Source organism: Schistocerca americana, chromosome 4, assembly GCF_021461395.2.
Source record: "Schistocerca americana isolate TAMUIC-IGC-003095 chromosome 4, iqSchAmer2.1, whole genome shotgun sequence".
Taxonomy (NCBI): Eukaryota; Metazoa; Arthropoda; class Insecta; order Orthoptera; family Acrididae; genus Schistocerca; species Schistocerca americana.
In genome coordinates, this window is record NC_060122.1 from 251,834,302 (window position 1) to 251,853,706 (window position 19,405).

The 19,405-nt window shown below is 41.6% G+C and overlaps 1 protein-coding gene across 1 annotated transcript in view; it reads right to left on the minus strand.

Moving 5' to 3' along the window:
• Window positions 1-19,405, minus strand: part of LOC124613984 — a 140,488-nt gene that overhangs the window by 91,618 nt on the left and 29,465 nt on the right. The window contains exon 2 of the mRNA XM_047142771.1: window positions 2,584-2,720. The gene's annotated coding sequence lies outside the window, so the exon portion shown is untranslated. The remainder of the gene's footprint in view (window positions 1-2,583; window positions 2,721-19,405) is intronic.

Below are 19,405 nucleotides of genomic sequence, written 5' to 3' on the forward strand. Positions count from 1 at the left end.
TATGTTGAGAAGTGTGTGAGGCATGTGTGAAAGTATTCAGTATCATACCTTGTACGTAAAAGCAACAGGGAAAGAGAGAAAGTGAACACGTGTGATAGGGAACCAACAACCGATGCTAAGGCAAGCAGACGACTTAGTCCTTGTGACTGAGTTCCAGTTCAATGGAATGGGCAGGATACTCAGTACTGTAGATGGTTTCCGGATAACAAAAGCAAAATGAAAGCTGATACTAAGCAAAGACGGGAAGACTATATGAAAATTGGGTGTGATGCAGTAACAGGATTGTCCTGCAAAGGTTGCAAAAGTATTCCGGATGGCTGAAGTAAGAAAGACGTCCGGCTTCGATTGGCATAGACTAAGAATACTTTTCCTCAGCAGAACAACTTGACTCGTGAAACTTCAGTTTCTTTAGGCGTAATCAATGTTCAGATAACTTACGGGCATGCAGCCGGACGACATCGTCGACAACCGACGATATTTAGACAGGAGCACACCCTTCCATTTACAAGGCAAAACTGAAGTAAGTAAACGCTGTGCAAGCGAACTTAAAACCTTGGTTTTCAGAGAAACTCTCTATTTATAATGTTACTTTATAATTTAATTTCAACAGCTTCCTTAGTAACACTATTCCAGTATGAAAACAATTTGTAATTCTCAGCGCCTGCTGCGTAATAAATGTCTTTTAGGACATAATAAAGTTTGTACAACCTGTTACGCTGCTATGGGCAATACTTTTGTTTGAACTATAACCCTATTTCAGCTATAAAGCCATCATCACGCTATTTTTTTAATAGAACATCTTCCAAATTTTGGTACGTCTGTTATATGACATGTGACTTACTTATTAATAACATGATTTTACATACGTTTTTAAGTCTCGACTTCCATGCAATATCGCTAATTCTCTCGCTTCCTATTTGATTACTGACTATATTCTTTCGTTACTATTTTTACTAGTGATCAGTGTGTTCTGGCACTTCATTAATAATGATCAGGAATAAAATTAATTTCCAGTTGAAATGTTGGAGGAAATCGAGACATATTTACACACAAGGAAGTATCCACATTTAATTCTCAACAAACCAACTGACATAAAATATAAACATTGTATCGGAAACTTTGGTGACATTAACCACCAGTCCTCGATAAATCATAATAAAACCAGAGAAAATTTAAGTAACACAGCACCACAGATATCCACTCATTATAACCCAATGACATCGCTCACAGAATTCTCAACAAGCTGATGTCAGTATCGCTGATCATCTGTCATAATTGCTGTCACGAAATTTCAAATGGAAAATGGATTTATTTCTGACCATGATTAATGAAGTGTCAATACATGCTGAGACACACAACTGATTACTACTAAAATAACAACGAAAGCGGCCGCTGATGACCCCACCAATGGCAGCCCGTAACATCCAAACACAAACACACCAACCCACCTACCCATCTACCCACCCATCCACACACACGCACGCACACACACACACACACACACACACACACACACACACACACACAAATGTAGTAAGTAAACAAATACGCGTAACACAATCAACGCTAGGAGCATGGAAGTCAGGACTTGAAAATGTATGTAAAATCATATTATGCAAAAGTAACTCAAGTGTCACACAGGAAATATACAAAATTTGTAAGATGTTCTATTACAGATAACCTGACGACGGCTGTATAGCTGAAATAGGCCTATAGTTCAAATAAAAATAAAACGTAACTGGTTATAAAAGAATTTATTGTGGCTGAAATAGGCCTATAGTTCAAATAAAAATAAAACTCATAGCAGCGTAACTGGTTATAAAAGAATTTATTGTGGAGTTGAAAGACTACTCCGATAGCTGGAAGTGCTCGCCAGAAAGTCCGTGTTGTTATATTCCATAGGATGGTCAGTGCCAAGACAAAGTTCTGTACTTCTCGCATCACGCACGACGTTCCAGCTTATTACTTCTTGCTACAACCTCTATTCGAATAAAATTCGCAGACAGTGTCGGCATATTTCACTACATGTGCCTTCAATATTAAAACACTGTACGACACATATTTTAAGAGATATGACGTCACAAACAGTGAGACGCTTGAAAAACGGCCGCATCGTGCACGACGTTTACATATATTGCTTCATTGCAACCAACTCCTTTCACAACACATTTTGTAGACAGCAGCCACATACGACGCAGAATGTATCTCAAAATTGTGTCACTGTATGAGTCATAGTTATTAAGCACAAGACTGGATCACAAACGTCGGTTTCAGACAATGTTCGTAATGTCTGTCCGTTTCTGGAAGTATGTCTTCACACAAGTATCTACTTGGGTTCAAAAAACAAAATCACTTCTTACGACATAACTATGCAACGTACAATACAATTAAATCAATAAAATGAAAAAAAATGTTTGCTCTTTGTATTATAGATGTGTTGATGTGAGTATGATCCCATGACTCAACAGAAGTATCAGTTTTGTGCTTTACTACCCAATATTTATCGCATGTCGTTTCAATCGTGTATTGCAGCTGAACATGACACAACGCTGAAATTAGGGATGCTAAAGATTTTGCACTTACTAAGAATGTTGCTTGGCTGTGTAAAAGGTCTTCAGGCGAAGTGCCCGCAGATGAATCAAGATGTTGGTGAAATAAGCAGGCTATAGTCTGTATGGCTTTCCACGACGGTATGGGCGATGTCCAGACGATATGGTTGCCTGCAACACAAATTTTAGAAACAAAAATTAAACCATAAGCACTTTGTCAAAAACATAATTTTGTTCTAGCTGTTGATTTCAATTTCTTACGCCCGTTGAACTCAGACCATTACGAGATTCGACCTAATTTGAAATGCTTGCCCGCATCTCGTGGTCGTGCGGTAGCGTTCTCGCTTCCCACGCCCGGGTTCCCGGGTTCGATTCCCGGCGGGGTCAGGGATTTTCTCTGCCTCGTGATGGCTGGGTGTTGTGTGCTGTCCTTAGGTCAGTTAGGTTTAAGTAGTTCTAAGTTCTAGGGGAATGATGACCATAGATGTTAAGTCCCATAGTGCTCAGAGCCATTTGAACCATTTTTTTTTAAATGCTTATCAGATTACTTTTTCAGTTAATAAAGCAACAATATAAGTGATTAACAATCGTCACAAGTTGTGTGGTGGAAAGTCATGACATTGAACGCTTTTGGCATTGTCGACCTTCTTTGTTTAAAGCATTAACTTGTTGACCATTACTCGAAACTGCACATAGGACAAGCATTTACAAGTGCAGCACTGAGATACAAAAGGTATCTTTACGCTATAAGTCTGTTAATCTGTTGTTGAAAATCTTATTGTTCCAAGAAAACTGTGAGTTGAAAGTGTCATAAATTGATTACAGATCTTTCTACATACTGATTAGAAGACTTAAATAATATGGAATGTGTTAATATTTAAATTCATATTTATTCATTAATATTTGAATTCATTGGTACACACAAGTATAAATCATACTTACTTAACAGAGATAGATAACACGTGCTACCTTACCATAGTATACTATCTTTTTTGAAAACGTGCCGAAATAACCGGCATTACGCAATGTAACTGCATAGGTCAGTAATAACTAAACGTAAAATGCAGAAATGGGAAAGAGAAAATAATAGCTAGTAGGAATAACATGCTACACGAGGCAATCCCTTTCGCTCAATGTCTTTCTGTCCCGAATCGCCGTTGAGGAGTGGGACAATCTGGACCAACAGTGCCTTGATGGACTTATGGGTAGTATGGCACGACGAATGCAGGCATGCATCAATGCAAGAGGACGTGCCACTGGGTATTAGAGGTACCAATATGTACAGCGATCTGGACCACCACATCTGAAGATCTCGCTGCATCTACATCTACATCTAAATGCAAACTCTCAAATCACATTTAAGTGCCTGGCAGAGTGTTCATCGAACCACTCTCACAATTCTCTATTATTCCAATCCCGTATAGCACACGGAAAGAACGGACACCTGTATCCCTTATTGTGTCGTGGTGATAGTTTCTCCCTATGTAGGTCGGTGTCAACTAAATATTTCCACATTCGGAGGAGAAAGTTGGTGATAGTAATTTCGTGGGAAGATTCCGTCGCAAGGAAAAACGCCATTCTTTTAATGATGTACAGCCCAATTCCTGTATCATTTGAGTGACACTCTCTCCCATATGTCGCGATAACACAAAACGTGCTGCTCTTCTTAGAACTTTTCCGATGTACTCCGTCAGTCCTGTCTGGTAAGGACCCCACACCGTACAGCAGTATTATAAAAGAGGACAGACAAACGCAGTGTAGACAATCTCCTTAGTAAATCTCTTACATTTTCTACGTGTCCAGCCAATAAAACGCCGTTTTTGGTTAGCCTTTACCACAACATTTTCTATGTGTTCCTTCCAATTTAAGGTATTCGCAATTGTAATTCCTAGGTATTTAGTTGAATTTACGGCGTTTATATATGGCTGATTTATCGTGTAAGCCAAGTTTTACGAATTCCTTTTAGCACTCATGTGGATGACCTCACACTTTTCGTTATTTAGGGTCAACTGCCAATTTTAGTACCATTCAGATATCTTTTATGAACCGTTTAGCAATTTGTTCTGACCAATCTGAAATCCCTTGTCAGTAGCACTCAACACTTCATGCGTATAAAGAGCTAGCTGTGTTTCACAAGAACGGTGCTTTCTAAGCCCATGTTGACTGTGTGTCAACAGACAGTTTTCTTCGAGATAATTCATAATGTTCGAACACAATATTTGTTCCAAAATCCTGTTGCATATCGACGTTAATGATATGGGCCCGTAATTAAGTTCATTACTCCTACTACCTTTCTTGAATACTGGTGTGACCTGTGCAACTTTCCACTCTTTGTGTGTGTGTGAATTCGTAAGGGACCGAACTGCTGAGGTCATTGGCCCCTAAACTTACACACTTAGTACACTAATTTAAATCAACTTACGCTAAGGACAACACACACATCCGTGCCCGAGGGAGGACTCGAACCTCCAGCAGGAGGAGCCGCGTAATCCGTGACACGGCGCCTCAAACAACGCGGCCACTCCACGCGACCCAGTCTTTGGGTACGGATCTTCCAATTTGGCAAACCGTTGTATATGATCGTTAAGTATGGAGCTAATGCATCAGCATACTCTGAAAGTTACCTAATTGGTATACACTCTGGATCAGAAGACTTGCTGTTATTAAGTGACTTTAGTTGCGTCACTACTCCGAGGATATTTACTTCTACCGTTACTCATGATGGAAGCTTTTCTTGGTTCGAATTCTGGAATATTTACTTCATCTTCTTTCGTGAAGGCATTTCGGAAGTCTGTGCTTAGTATCTTCTTTGCTATCACGCAGAGAAGGCGTAGATTGTTTCTTGCCGCTAATATACTTCACATGTCACCAGAATCTCTTTGGATTATCTGCCAGGTTTCCAGACAAATTTTCGTTGTGGAAACTGTTATAAGCATCTCACATTGTATTCCGCGTTAAATTTCGAGCTTCTGTAAAATATAGCTTATCTTTGGGATAATGCGTCTGTTTAAATTTTGCATGTTTGTTTCGTTGTTTCTGCAACGGTGTTCTCTCCCGTTTTGTGTACCAAGGAGGATCAGCTCCGTCGTTTGTTAATTTATATGCTATAAATTTCTTAACTGCTGCCGATACTATTTTTTGAGTTCAAGCCACATCTGGTCTACACTTGTGTTATTAATTTGGAAGGAGTGGAGATTGTCTCTCAGGAAGGCGCCGAGGGAATTTTTATCTACTTTTTTTGTGGTACAACATGCAATGTGTGGTTTTCATGAGCAATAAAAAGGGCGGAAGTGATGTTTACGTTGACCTCTATTCCAAATTTCTGTACAATTTCCGGAACTCTCGGAACTGAGGTGACGCAAAACATTTTATGATGTGTGCATTATATCTTCAACTAGATGTTACTTTATAGTATATGGGTCATGCAACTCAATCTGTTTTCGTAGTTATGCCATGTTCATTAGTGCTCTATGTAACAATAATTGTTCTAGTGAAATATAAATGAGGATCTTGAATCTTGTTTTTTCAAAAAGCCGGAGCCAAAGATAGTTACCCGAATACTCCCGTCTTGCCACGATAAATTATCGCGCTATTGTTGTTAGTTTTCCGCCTTCAGTTGCCATCCTATGTAACTCTCATAAAGGCAGATAAAAACAGCTACAAGTTAAGTCATTAAAAGAACAGAAATATGAACCTATTTCATGGAGCCGCTGCTCCTCTGCAACATGTATTGTTTTTAGTGATGGAAGAAGAAACTTGGCAGAATATAACATATTCTCGTGTGCCGTTGATTGGGTAGATAATAAAAAATCGGACTCCTTGACATAAATATGAAGAGGGGGGGGGGGGGGGTTACTCAATGCTGGTGAGTGAGTGACCTCAACTCTACGGCTGGTTTACAATAGGTAGCATGACCTTGCTTGGTTCCCCCTTTCCACTCACAAACTAGCTATAGGAGCACCCACTGTTTAAGATGAAACCCTAATGTGGTGCAGCTTGATATCTTTCACCTGACTAAATTATAGCCCGAGTGGAAAGGAGCGATAAGTGGCAGAAAAACAGCTGTGATCAATTGAACGTTGAAGTCCAAACTTTTGGACTCTTACTCCGCCATACACTTAACTGTAGATCCTCAAATCCCAGTTCCCTTTGTGAAATTCGGTATAATTTCATAAGGAAATCGAAAAGTAATCTTTACATTAATTATTACTATCAAAACTGGCAGGATATAAAACAGTGTACGAATTTAATCAGCAAGAATTCCATGATACAGTGAGTTCTTAATTTCTTCCAGCATTGGCTAGTTAACCATGAAGTACTGATGTGCTGCTCGAAGTATTAGTCATAGCGTTGCAGTGTGTGATACATTTACCATCATTAGGCAGTTACCGCCTCCACCGTACCGCAGTTATTGGTTGGTGAATGTAAGAAATGTAGCTTGGAAGACACCAGGGTAAACTTGGCCATGCCTGTATCCATTTCCAGGAATGCCATTAAGCTGTGTCGAAGCCTCCGCAACAAATAATTTAGTTGACGAAAGTTGTCTAGCCGGCCGGTGTGACCGAGCGGTTCTAGGCGCTTCAGTCTGGAACCGCGCGACCGCTGCGGTTGCAGGTTCGAATCCTGCCTCGGACATGGATGTGTGTGATGTCCTTAGAATAGTTAGATTTAAGTAGTTATAAGTTCTAGGGGACTGATGACTTCAGATGTTAAGTGCCATAGTTCTCTGAGCCATTTGAACCATTTGAAAGTTGTCGAAGGATCTACACCAAACAGACTGCGACTGCTATTATCGCCTGTGAGATACGTGACTTGGAAGCGAGTCTCAAGACAAGGAAACATTCAAGTAGCTATCATGCAAGAAGCAAATGTAGGGTCGCCTTTAGAGCCGATAACGTGATACTCCTGGGAGAGGACCGACAGTGCGAGCAACCAAATCATATCATACACAACAGATGTTGGTGATTGATGAATACCATCTCGAAGTTGACAAAAACCATACATTAGGACTCGTTCGCACTGCAAGTTGAAAAATTCTACATAAATATTGGAAGACGCTTTTCCCACGTCCACAACTAACTTGCTGTTTCCTCGTATGAAGGAGTGATCGAAGACACTTTAAAAGAATTCAGATGTAACGTCCTTGGATGAATATCCACATAACTACATAGAATAGGGGTGTCTCTCCTACTTGTATGACGTTGTCCACGATATTCCTACAATACGAACCGTAGAGTCGTAGTAGGCGGCGGCGTGAAGACCTGGGTAGTTACTGGGCCTGCACTGCCGGCGTGTTACGGCTGACGCGCTGTTGGTGTAGATCAAGGCAACTGAGATCAGGTCTGCCGGCGTCAAGCGCTGACACGAAACTGCTGGTATTGTCAACTAGTTGCTCCAGAACTGGACTGTTGATGCTACTGGAAGCAGCTGCTGGCAGTGTAGACGCGAGTCGTAGTGCGTAACTGACTTCGCACAGTCCGACGGCGGCCTCAATAAACGGGAGCGGATGGATATGTTCGTAGCGCAGCGAAGGCACGTGACGTGGCGTAGGTAAATAGTGCACCGTCGACAGCGATCTCAGCTGCGAAATGTACGCTGCCTGTAGGCGAGGTTGGCGCCCCAGACACTGTGGTGGCGACGTGTTACTCCATCGTAAACAGCCGAGGCCGTACAAGAGAATATCGCAGTGTTCATGACAACTGTTGAAGCGCGTACTCCTGGCGTTGCGCCTGCCCGCACGACCGCCTGGTGTGCAGAGAAAATGACTACCAGGCGGATGAAACACAACTTACTCAAACCTCACAGACACTATAAAGAAATTATAAGCAACCAGTTGCATAAAAGAAATTTAATTTCTTTACCAGTTTCGAGCACCTAGTGCGCTTCTTGATAAGACTGGTACAGGAAAATAAACCACAAATAAGTAGAAGTCAGATAAGAATATTAAAATTAGGAACAAAATTTTAAAAAATAATTTAAAAATTTAAAGATAAAAATCGTACATATCCTTGCCTGTAGCATTATTTTCGAGCTTTAATAGTAAAGAGCTTACAGCACAATATCATGGTCCTAAAAATATATGCAAGAGCAATAAGTAATACAATACTAACATCTCGTGGAAATCGGGTTTTGTGCCGGATATCCGGTTACAAAACCCGATTTCCACGAGATGTCATCAAATCGCCGGGAAAGTCTAAGATAATACAATACTAAATCGACTAATACAACAACAGCGCTTAGATGCCTACATTTAGTTCACAGTGTCTGCATAAAATTAGCATAAAGAAGCGAAACCAAAAGTGCAAACGTAACGACAGAACATGAGCCCATCAGCCAATGACATTTTGAAGTTGATATCAGAGAGGGGGTGAAAGTACGATAAAATAATAAAGCAAAGTAACTATAGTTGTCGTAAGGCATAAGCAGAATTGTATGTGGATATAAGCGGCGTAGTAAGTAATATTAAAAAACCTATTGATAATAAAATAAGTTAATATCGACAACAATTGAAGCTGTGGATGGCAAGTTTGAGACACAATCTCTATACAGCTGCAGCGAGGTCAGTAGCATGCTTGTTGAGAATCTGTCAACAAAATCAGGAACTGAAGCGCATCAAGGGACTGGAATATGTGACTGGAGTAAGCGGAGAGTGTTCTCAACCATTAGCTAAGATTAAGAATCGGAAAGTGACTGTACAGGGAACGAAGCGAGGGCACATTTATAAAATAAAGAAACAACTACCTCTGGAATATATCCTGGTCGCAAGTAGTTACGTGAAACAATTGTATCTAGTGGCTTTAATATCGTTTGTTTGATGCTGTAAGTTTTAAAATACGTCGGTGTAGGGGTGTCAAGATCGCGGGCATATACCATTACTAATATATCAGTGGATCATAAAATATGAAGGAAAAATACAGTGGGCAACTCACATACCTCATAATCATCTAATGATACGATCATCATTTAAAACCAAACAGAAATGTCTGTGAACATATCAGTAGTACCTGGACGCAACGAAATTTCCTATACGGCCAGCAAACTGTTACATACATGATGCTGCTCTACTGCAGTACATCAATCGTCCGATGCGACGCGCTACTTTATGCTATTAGTGCCACGGTGTTGCAGAGTTGTGCAGCTAACGGCGGCAGATTTCTTCCTCTGAAGACTAGGGATAACGCGGTCCAGGAAATAAAGCTGAGAGTCACTTGGTGCATTCCGAGGTACAATAACAGGAAAACAAACACGGAAACTCCGCAACGAGCGAACGTCATGAATTAGGGCGCACGGTCCGTCCCAGTGATTGTCACAGCTAATGGTTCCAAATCTTTATGCAGCACTACTTCAGAGTCTAATCGCCGATGAAATACAAAGTAGAGAGGACAACGGTTTATTGGGAGGACTCGAATTTTATACTCGATGTACTAGTGTTTGAGAAAATGAAGTCCTTGTGAAATCAAGTAAATGCCGCCCTCGAATACAGCAATTCAGATGGTTCAAATGGCTCTGAGCACTATGGGACTTAACATCTGAGGTCATCAGTCCCCTAGAACTTAGAACTAATTAAACCTAACTAACCTAAGGACATCACACACATCCATGCCCGAGGCAGGATTCAAACCTGCGACAGTATCGGTCACGCGGTTCCAGGTTGTAACGCCTAGAACCGCACGGCCACTTCGGCCGGCGAATACAGCAATTATTGGACATCATATTTTCAGGAGTTCCTGGTCGATGACAGATGAAGAGTAGCAGCTCCCATATATTAGTAAAACAGTATTAGTAAAAGCAGCTCCCATTCAGGAAAATAAAAATTAGGCCGTGGAACATATTAACACGAGCTTCTGATGAACTCTTAAACAGGTACAGTCACTCGACTTTACAGACACACTGAAGGAGAAAATATCTTAACCATACGTTTTCATGTTAGACTATTTTCTACAGCTCTTCATCATACTCTAATCGTGGGAAATACCCAGAAACAGAAAGTGAAGTTTTATCACATGAAACACCTTATTACTTAGCTGTTCAAAATGTCCAGTTGCACTTCAACAGCTGCAGAATAATTAACGTCATTTCACACGGGCTGACTGGACATTTACAATCTGACCCCGTGTGGACAATGCTCCATCCCTAAATAGCGTATTCTCAATAAACCAAGATTTGATACAGTGTTGAATAAATTAATTTCATTAGCGTGCACATACAGGAAATTTAGCTGCAGATAGTGTTCTGTACGCTGTAAACGGTCAGACTGATGACCATAGACGTTAAGTCCCATAGTGCTCAGAGCCATTTTTTGTAAACGGTCAGGAAACAGAAATGTCCTATGTGTTACCTCTCAGACAGCAATGTGGGAAATACTACTTGTTGCAGCTACTTGTCTTACATCGACATAGATTCTCGTTAAAAGCATCAGTATTTACATCCCTTAGCTGTAGCGTCTTGGTCGAAGCAATCTTAAACATCCCATGCTTCAGGAAGACATGAACATGTTCAAATGGCTCTGAGCACTATGGGGCTTAACTTCTGAGGTCATCAGTCCCCTAGAATTTAGAACTACTTAAACCTAAGTAACCTAAGAACATCACACACATCCATGCCCGAGGCAGGACTCGAACCTGCGACCGTTGCGTTCGCGGGGTTCCTGGCTGAAGCGCCTAGAACCGCTCGGCCACTCCGGCCGGCGATGACATGAACTGTTTCAAATGTCCATTTATCGGTACATCCCAATTCTGCCAATATCTCCAGATACAAAACCTGAATGACACGGTCATTACCGTAAGAAAACCCATATACACTGAAGTTCCAAAGAAACTGGTAAAGGCATGCGTATTCAGATACAGAGATATGTAAACAGGCAGAATACGGTTCTGCGGTCGGCAACGCCTATCTATGGTAAGTGTCTGGCGCAATTGTTACATCGGTTCCTGCTGTTATCAAGATAAAGTGAGTTTTAACATGCTGTTATAGTCAGCGCACGAACGCTGGGGCACAGCATCTCCGACGTAGCTATGGAGTGGGGATTATCCCGTAGAACCACTTCACGAGTGTATCGTGAATCTCAGGAATCTGGTAAAACATCAAATCTGCGACATCACTGGGGGCGGAAAAAGATCATGCATGAACGGGACCAAAAAAGACTGAAGAGAATCATCCAGCGCTACAGAAGTGCCACCATTAGGCAAAATGCTACAGTTTCAGTCCTGGGCCACCAACTAACCATTCAAGGAAACATCATTGATATGGGGTTTCGGATCCGAAGACCCACTCTTGTACCCTGGATGACTGTACAACACAAGGGTTTAAGTCTGACCTGGACCCGTCAACACCGACATTGGACTGTTGATGACTGGACACATGCTGCCTGGCCGGAGGAGTCTCGTTTCAAATTGTATACCCTGCTTGTTAACGGGGGACTGTTTAAGCTGCTGGAGTCTCCGTAATGGTGTCAGGAGTATGCACTTAAAGTTATATAGGACCCCTGATAATGTCTAGATACGACTCTGACAGATGACACGTATGTAAGCATCCTGTCTCATCAGTTTATCCATTCATGTCCATTGTGCATTCCGATGGGTTTGGGCAATTCCAGCAGGACAGTGCGTTACCACACACCTCCAGTAATGCTACATAGTGGCTACAGGAATACTTTTCACTGGTCATCAAACTCCACAGACATGAACATTATTGAGCATATCTGGGATACCTTGCAATATGCTGTTCAGAAGAGATCTTCACCCCCTCGTACTTTTACGGATTTATGGACAGCCCTGCATGACTCCTGGCGCCACTTCCCTCTAGCACTACTTCAGACATCAATAGAGTCCATGCCACGTCGTGTTGCGCGCTTCTGCAAGGTCGTGGGACCCTACAAGGTATTAGGCAGGTGTGACAGTATCTTTGTCTCTTCAGTTTATAAAACGGGAGTCTGCCGACTCTACCGGTCTTAACATTCCAACTACACTGTTACGGCAACGTTGTAAGTCTGAAATGAAACCTAAGCATTACAACCTAAACAGATGCAGCCATGTCCGTCTAATGAACATTTTATTTCAAAAAGACTTTCGCATGTTGTTCTGGTACGCTCCGCTACTGGTTTCTTATGGCTGATACGCTATAAAGAAATGTCCTGTGCTGTATCTGATGTTAACAGGGCACCTTGTTCATCTACAAAAATTTGCCCGCAACTCCTCAAAAGTCTTCTTTTGAACTTGTATTACTAAATAGACTCATGTGAGATTTTTCGGGAGGGCTGGATTATATAGATAACTGTGCAAGTTCTGTCACACAGAAAACAACCAAGGTCTAACTCTTTCTGTAGCTGTCTTTTCATACATTGCCACATTATAGAACGAATAATCAAATTAAGTTATGATGCAGCACTTAAACGGCATATTTTCGTAACACACTACGAGAACTTCTGCTATTTTTACATTCATCACAACATGACAAAAGAATGAAAACGTTAGATAACATTACTGAGAGACAGCGATGAGACAGTTAGATAAAATTAGTAAGAAACAGTCCCGATCGCACAATCATTTTTAAAAAAATGACCGACTTCGGTCTGTAGCAGTAGACCATCTTCAGATAATGCACTGTAAAGATAAATACTGGCACTGCTGATTTACATAGGGCAGTATGGAAATATTAAAAAGAATACATGTTAAAATGATATATCGTTACCCATCCGGCCGATGACGACGACACTTGGAACAGCTGTGCTGACCCCATACGCAAAACTGCTGCTAATGGCTCCTTTTTTTTTTTTTTTTTATTTAGTGATTTTCAATTCCCCCGAAGGGGGCGGGCTGGCAGCAGCTTAGTACGCTGCTCTACAGCCTACATACTTTTTAAAAAAAGGAAGAAGAAAGAAACAAGGAAAAACAGGCCATAAAATGATGACTTAAAGTGTAAAATAGCGTAAAAATGCGGAAAGGTAAAACAGAAAGCAAAAGGGGTTGGAAATGTTGATAAAATACACAGTAATCAGACAAGGAATATAGTAGACACACAATTAAAAAATATGGCTACAGTCTGGTTTCTGTTTGCAAAAGATAAAAAGTACACCCAGCGACAGTATGACGGCTGTTCGCTACTTCCCTAAAGACACAACACAGAACACTCACTGGAAAAACACACACTGTAAAACACTGCACGAAAATAGCGGCACAAATATGACACTCCCGAGCCAAAGGCAGATCGAGGGGGGGGGGGGGAACTGGAGGAGGGGAAAAACAAGGAGGAAGGAGAAGAACGAAAAGGGGGGGAACCAAGGAGGGAGAGGACTCATGAAGGGGGGGGGGAAGGGGCGGGGCAGACACGAGAGGGAATGAGAAGAGGCAGAGGAGGGAAATGCAAAAGGACTCAGGGGAGAGAAGGGGGCAGGTAGGGGGGAGGTGGGGAATAAAGAGGAGGGAAGGGGGGGGAGAGGGAGCCCGGGAAAAGGACAGAGGTAAGGAGGGGGGGATAAATGGAGGGAGAGAGGGCATCATCTGGGAGGGGGAGTTGATGGAAGCCACCTTGGGAAAGGAGATACAGGGTGTAGAGATGGAGGGTAGGGGGGATACTATAGTGAAGACGTGGCAGGGGGTGGGGATGGGAGAGGAGCAACCAGGGGGTGAGGGGGTTCAAGGCGGCGGGAGGTGTAGAGGATGCGGATATGTTCGAGGAATAGGAGCAGGTGAGGGAAGGGAATGAGATCATAGAGGATCCGCATGGGGGACGGGAGGCGTATACGGAAGGCGAGGCGAAGTGCGTGACACTCAAGGATCTGGAGGGACTTATAGAATTTGGGTGGGGGGGCAGATATCCAGGCAGGACTGACATAACAGAGGATGGGACGGATTAAGGATTTGTAGGTGTGGAGGATGGTAGAGGGGTGCAACTAATGGCTGAATAGTCACACGTTAAATACAGGGAAAGAGGGCGAACGTGAGCAGCATGAAGTCAGTGTCAGCCAATGGAAAGCGATTTACATGTCGTATGATAAGATTTAAACATCCATTTTTAAAAATGTACGTAAATTCAATTCTAAACAGCTAGAAAACGGGAATTACTGTACAACACCCTATAGTATCCTAGAGGTTAAAACCAGTTTAATAACATTAAATAATAAGCCATAGTGATAGGCTAAACTGTAATCCAGAACGCTGTCTGGAGCAATAGCATTACGAAGACGCTGTTTCCATAGCAACTGCTATTAAGTCACAAATTATAGACTCACAACAGATTAAAATAAAAGAGGCACCTATGTAACCATTAAATACACCAGTATTAACATCAGCATAATCGGTTTATTATAATACATCAGAGTAATAAGGCAAACTAGAAGCTGTTTGTTACATGAATGCCATCTTGTGGCATCAGTTAGAGTGCCTAACGAAGCCGTTTCCATGGAGACATCGTCGTACAAATGACTATCTTGTGCCAAAGATGTATTCAATGGACGCCGCGTGTTGCCTCGACGGCAGTGGTCCATAGTCATCGTCAAAGATCAAAGAGAATGGTGTCGCTTACAGAAGTGGTGCCAATGTGCTGAAATTTTGTAGCCAATAGCAAGACGTTGGTCGATGTTTCCAACAAAAAGACAAGTTAATTAAATCTAACCTGGAGCTGAAATTGGAAGTCACAAAAGTCAAAGTATAAAATTGCGCTAGAAACTTATAAACAATCACCGAAAATAGAATATAAAGTTATAATCATTATTTGATATAGTGATAATTTTTAGCAAATCTCTGTCTTACACAGAAGAGATAATTACTTCTAAAATAACGAGATACTTCTGTCAGATTTGTTGTCATTTTACCATTAAAAGATGAAAATCGGCTATGTTATGCAAATAAGATTTCTAGTTATACCTAATCTCGCGTTTCTTTTTCTCTTTTAAGGAATGCTTTTTAGCAGTTTACAGTTAACATTATCCTCTTGGCGCTATTTAACCCGTGGCTGGTCAGCTATCAGCAGCAGTTTTGCGACTGGGGTCAGTACAGCTGTTCCAAGTCTCATCATCGCCAGCGGTTTTATGACTTACCTACGTAAATCAGCACTTTGAATTTTTATCTGTACAGTGCATTATCTGAAGATGGCGTGCTGTTAGAGTCCGAAACCAGTCGCAGTTTAAATAAATGACTGTGCGATCGAGATTGTGTTTTACTAATTTTACACGACCAAAGACGGTGCTCGAACAAAAAGATATGAAATATAGCCAAACACGATGGTACAAGAGAGAGATGAAAAGTCAGTATCTCAAAAACAAAATCGAACAGACTGGAAAGAAATTATTTATCATAATCAAAATAATTTCGCGTACAAAACACATGCAGGCTGTTTATCACAATGTGCAAGTATAGTTGCAGATCTTTGACTATGAATAAACATTCTACCTTTAGAACAAAATAAATGTGTATCATTTCTCCAAAGATGCAAGATTTAGAGCAGTAAATACACTTGGCACTAGCCGGCCGGTGTGTCCGAGCGCTTCTAGGCGCTTCAGTCAGGAACTGTGCTACCGCTACAGTCGCAGGTTCGAATCCTGCCTTGGGCATTCGATGTGTGTGTGTCCCTAGGTTAGTTAAGTTTAAGTAGTTCTAAGTTCTAGGCGACTGATGACCTCAGCAGTTAAGTCCCATAGTGCTCAGAGCCATTTGAACTATTTGAAACACTTGGCACTCCTGCCATAATTTAATTGCTGCATAAGATTAATGAAGAAGTACATAGCGTTTACCTCGACACTATTGGTAAAACTAAAAGGTTAGGCAACACTTGGTAATGACCAAAGTTACTTGTTGTGCTACAGTTTGCAAGTACAATTGGCATACAGTTTCATATTTCTACATCTAAATCATCTGCATAACTTACTAAAATTCATGCAGCTCACCTATTGGCACCACTGAAGCGAAATAAGGGTTAGTAGAACACCATAGTTAGATTTTTGTAGCATGCATCAAATTCATTTAAGTACGTAAAAATTCGTTCTATTGCACTGCAAAACACACATAGGCACTACGGCTGACTTAAACTAACGCTTAAAGTGCACTTGCCGCCGAGAATTACGCAAGTAAACAATGTAATTCCAATATCTAGGTTCGTTAAACACTACAACGAACCCATGGTAGGTTATTAACTTCATATTGCAGTTCGGATTGTTATCTTCTACCGTTACACATCGGAAACTTGGGGCAAACTGTATTCCTTTCACTCCCTCTGGAAGTATTTTTCGTACAATATTGTTGCCTCATATAAGTAACCTTACAGGTTACATTACCTCTGTAATATATCAAAATGATCGTTGCACCATCAAACGTAAGCATTACAGAGCGAGAGGAAATTCGGTGTGGTCTGTTAGTCAGCGGGATGAAGTCACTTGCTGGGCATGTCAGCTACTAGGAGAGGTGTCAGCTCCTGGGGAAAACTGTATTCCTTTCATTCACTCTGTGATGTTGTTGCATCATTAAAGTAAGCATTACAGAGAGACAGAGAGGAAATTTACTGTGGTGTATAAATCAGAGAGATGACGTTAGCAGCTGGGAACGTCAGTTACAGGGAGAGGTGTCAGTTACCGAGAAAAAGTGTGTTTCTTTCATTCCGTTTGTAATACATTATAATGTTGCATTCTCATTTAAGTATGCATTAAAGGCGTTACACAAGGAGAAAAAAATTTACCGTTGTGTATTTTTTTTTTTTTCATCAGTCTACTGACTGGTTTGATGCGGCCCGCCACGAATTCCTTTCCTGTGCTAACCTCTTCATCTCAGAGTAGCACTTGCAACCTACGTCCTCAATTGTTTGCTTCACGTATTCCAATCTCTGTCTTCCTCTACAGTTTTTGCCCTCTATAGCTCCCTCTAGTAGCATGGAAGTCATTCCCTCATGTCTTAGCAGATGTCCTATCATTCTGTCCCTTCTCCTTATCAGTGTTTTCCACATATTCCTTTCCTCTCCGATTCTGCGTAGAACCTCCTCATTCCTTACCTTATCAGTCCACCTAATTTTCAACATTCGTCTATAGCACCACATCTCAAATGCTTCGATTCTCTTCTGTTCCGGTTTTCCCACAGTCCATGTTTCACTATCATACAATGCTGTACTCCAGACGTACATCCTCAGAAATTTCTTCCTCAAATTAAGGCCGGTATTTAATATTAGTAGACTTCTCTTGGCCAGAAATGCCTTTTTTGCCATAGCGAGTCTGCTCTTGATGTCCTCCTTGCTCCGTCCGTCATTGGTTATTTTACTACCTAGGTAGCAGAATTCCTTAACTTCATTGACTTCGTGACCATCAATTCTGATGTTAAGTTTCTCGCTGTTCTCATTTCTACTACTTCTCATTACCTTCGTCTTTCTCCGATTGTGTATACAATATCAGAAAGACGATATGGTTGACTGTTGATGTCAGCTGCTTGGGGAGGTATAGGCATTACCATTGTAATGTGATATAATATTGTTGTTGCTTTGTTACAGTAAGCGTCATAGAGAGAGAGAGGAAATTTACTGTGATATATCAGTGTATAAATCAAATAGATGAAATTCACTGTTTATGATGATGAGGTCCGAGTGGGAATACTGTACGTAATTTTTTGATTTTGTGCACACACATGTGACAAGAAAATTAATGACGAGGCAGTACAGCATTTGCAGATGAGAAACGGTATGCGTTTTGTGCGTGTGTGTGTGCTGTGCTGTTCATAAGCAGACCACACATAACATAAATTATGCTGGTTATTTTAGTTTTTTGGTATTGTATTACTGATTTTGGAGCATATCACCGTATGGTAGTGATAAGGTAAGAAGTTCAAATGGTTCAAATGGCTCTGAGCACTATGGGACTTAACATCTATGGTCATCAGTCCCCTAGAACTTAGAACTACTTAAACCTAACTAACCTAAGGACATCACACAACACCCAGTCATCACGAGGCAGAGAAAATCCCTGACCCCGCCGGGAATCGAACCCGGAACCCGGGCGCGGGAAGCGAGAACGCTACCGCACGACCACGAGCTGCGGACAGGTAAGATGTGAGCAGGTTTCTCCGCAAAATAGAGAAGAGAGGATATATGGAAAACACTCATAAGGAGGAGGGACAGAATTGTAGTGTATCTGTTAAGATATCAAAGAATAACTTCGATGAAAGTAGAGGAAGATAGAAATTGGGATAAATCCAGCAAATAACTGAGAATGTGGGTTGCAGGCGCTACGAAAAATATACTGCTTTCCGTGAGCGCTCCTACGTCGTAGAATCTATGAGTTAAGGCGATGTCTCGAGATTGAATTGTGTAGTGGTGTCCGTTTGTGGACCATGCGTATGTAAAGTGCGGAGCACTATTAAGCAGCAGTGTTGCAGTTTCACTAGCAAGTATTTGGGCCACTCACAGCTGCAGAGATCGAGTACGAGCATGATTCGGTGAATGGCACGTCACACACGTATTTCAGGTGCTCTAAAATAGGCTACTCTAAAACAACCATGGTGCCTGCATTCATCATCGTGTGGAACTGTACGCTTTCGTAAGTATTCCGGCTACTGTTAATTCTTTTACTCCTTGCAGCATCTTCTATTTCTTGTGCCTTTGTCCCAAATCGGCGTAGAGTCAGCGTGATTATCTCCGGATTCTGTGGCCGGATGCACTTCCTGTCGCCACCCCGTTACACTCCCGTGACGTAATACTGCTACTACAGCTGTTTGCACGTCGTGGTCGGAATTTTCTAAATGTTTGTGAATCGTGTAACGGAGACGTAAGTTGGATACTAATGCTGCTTTCACCGAGTGGGATGTGGGAAACCGCCTAAAAGTCACATCGGGGCTGGCAGGCAGAATGTGGTAGATTCGATCCGGGGTCAGTACACCTCCCCGTTC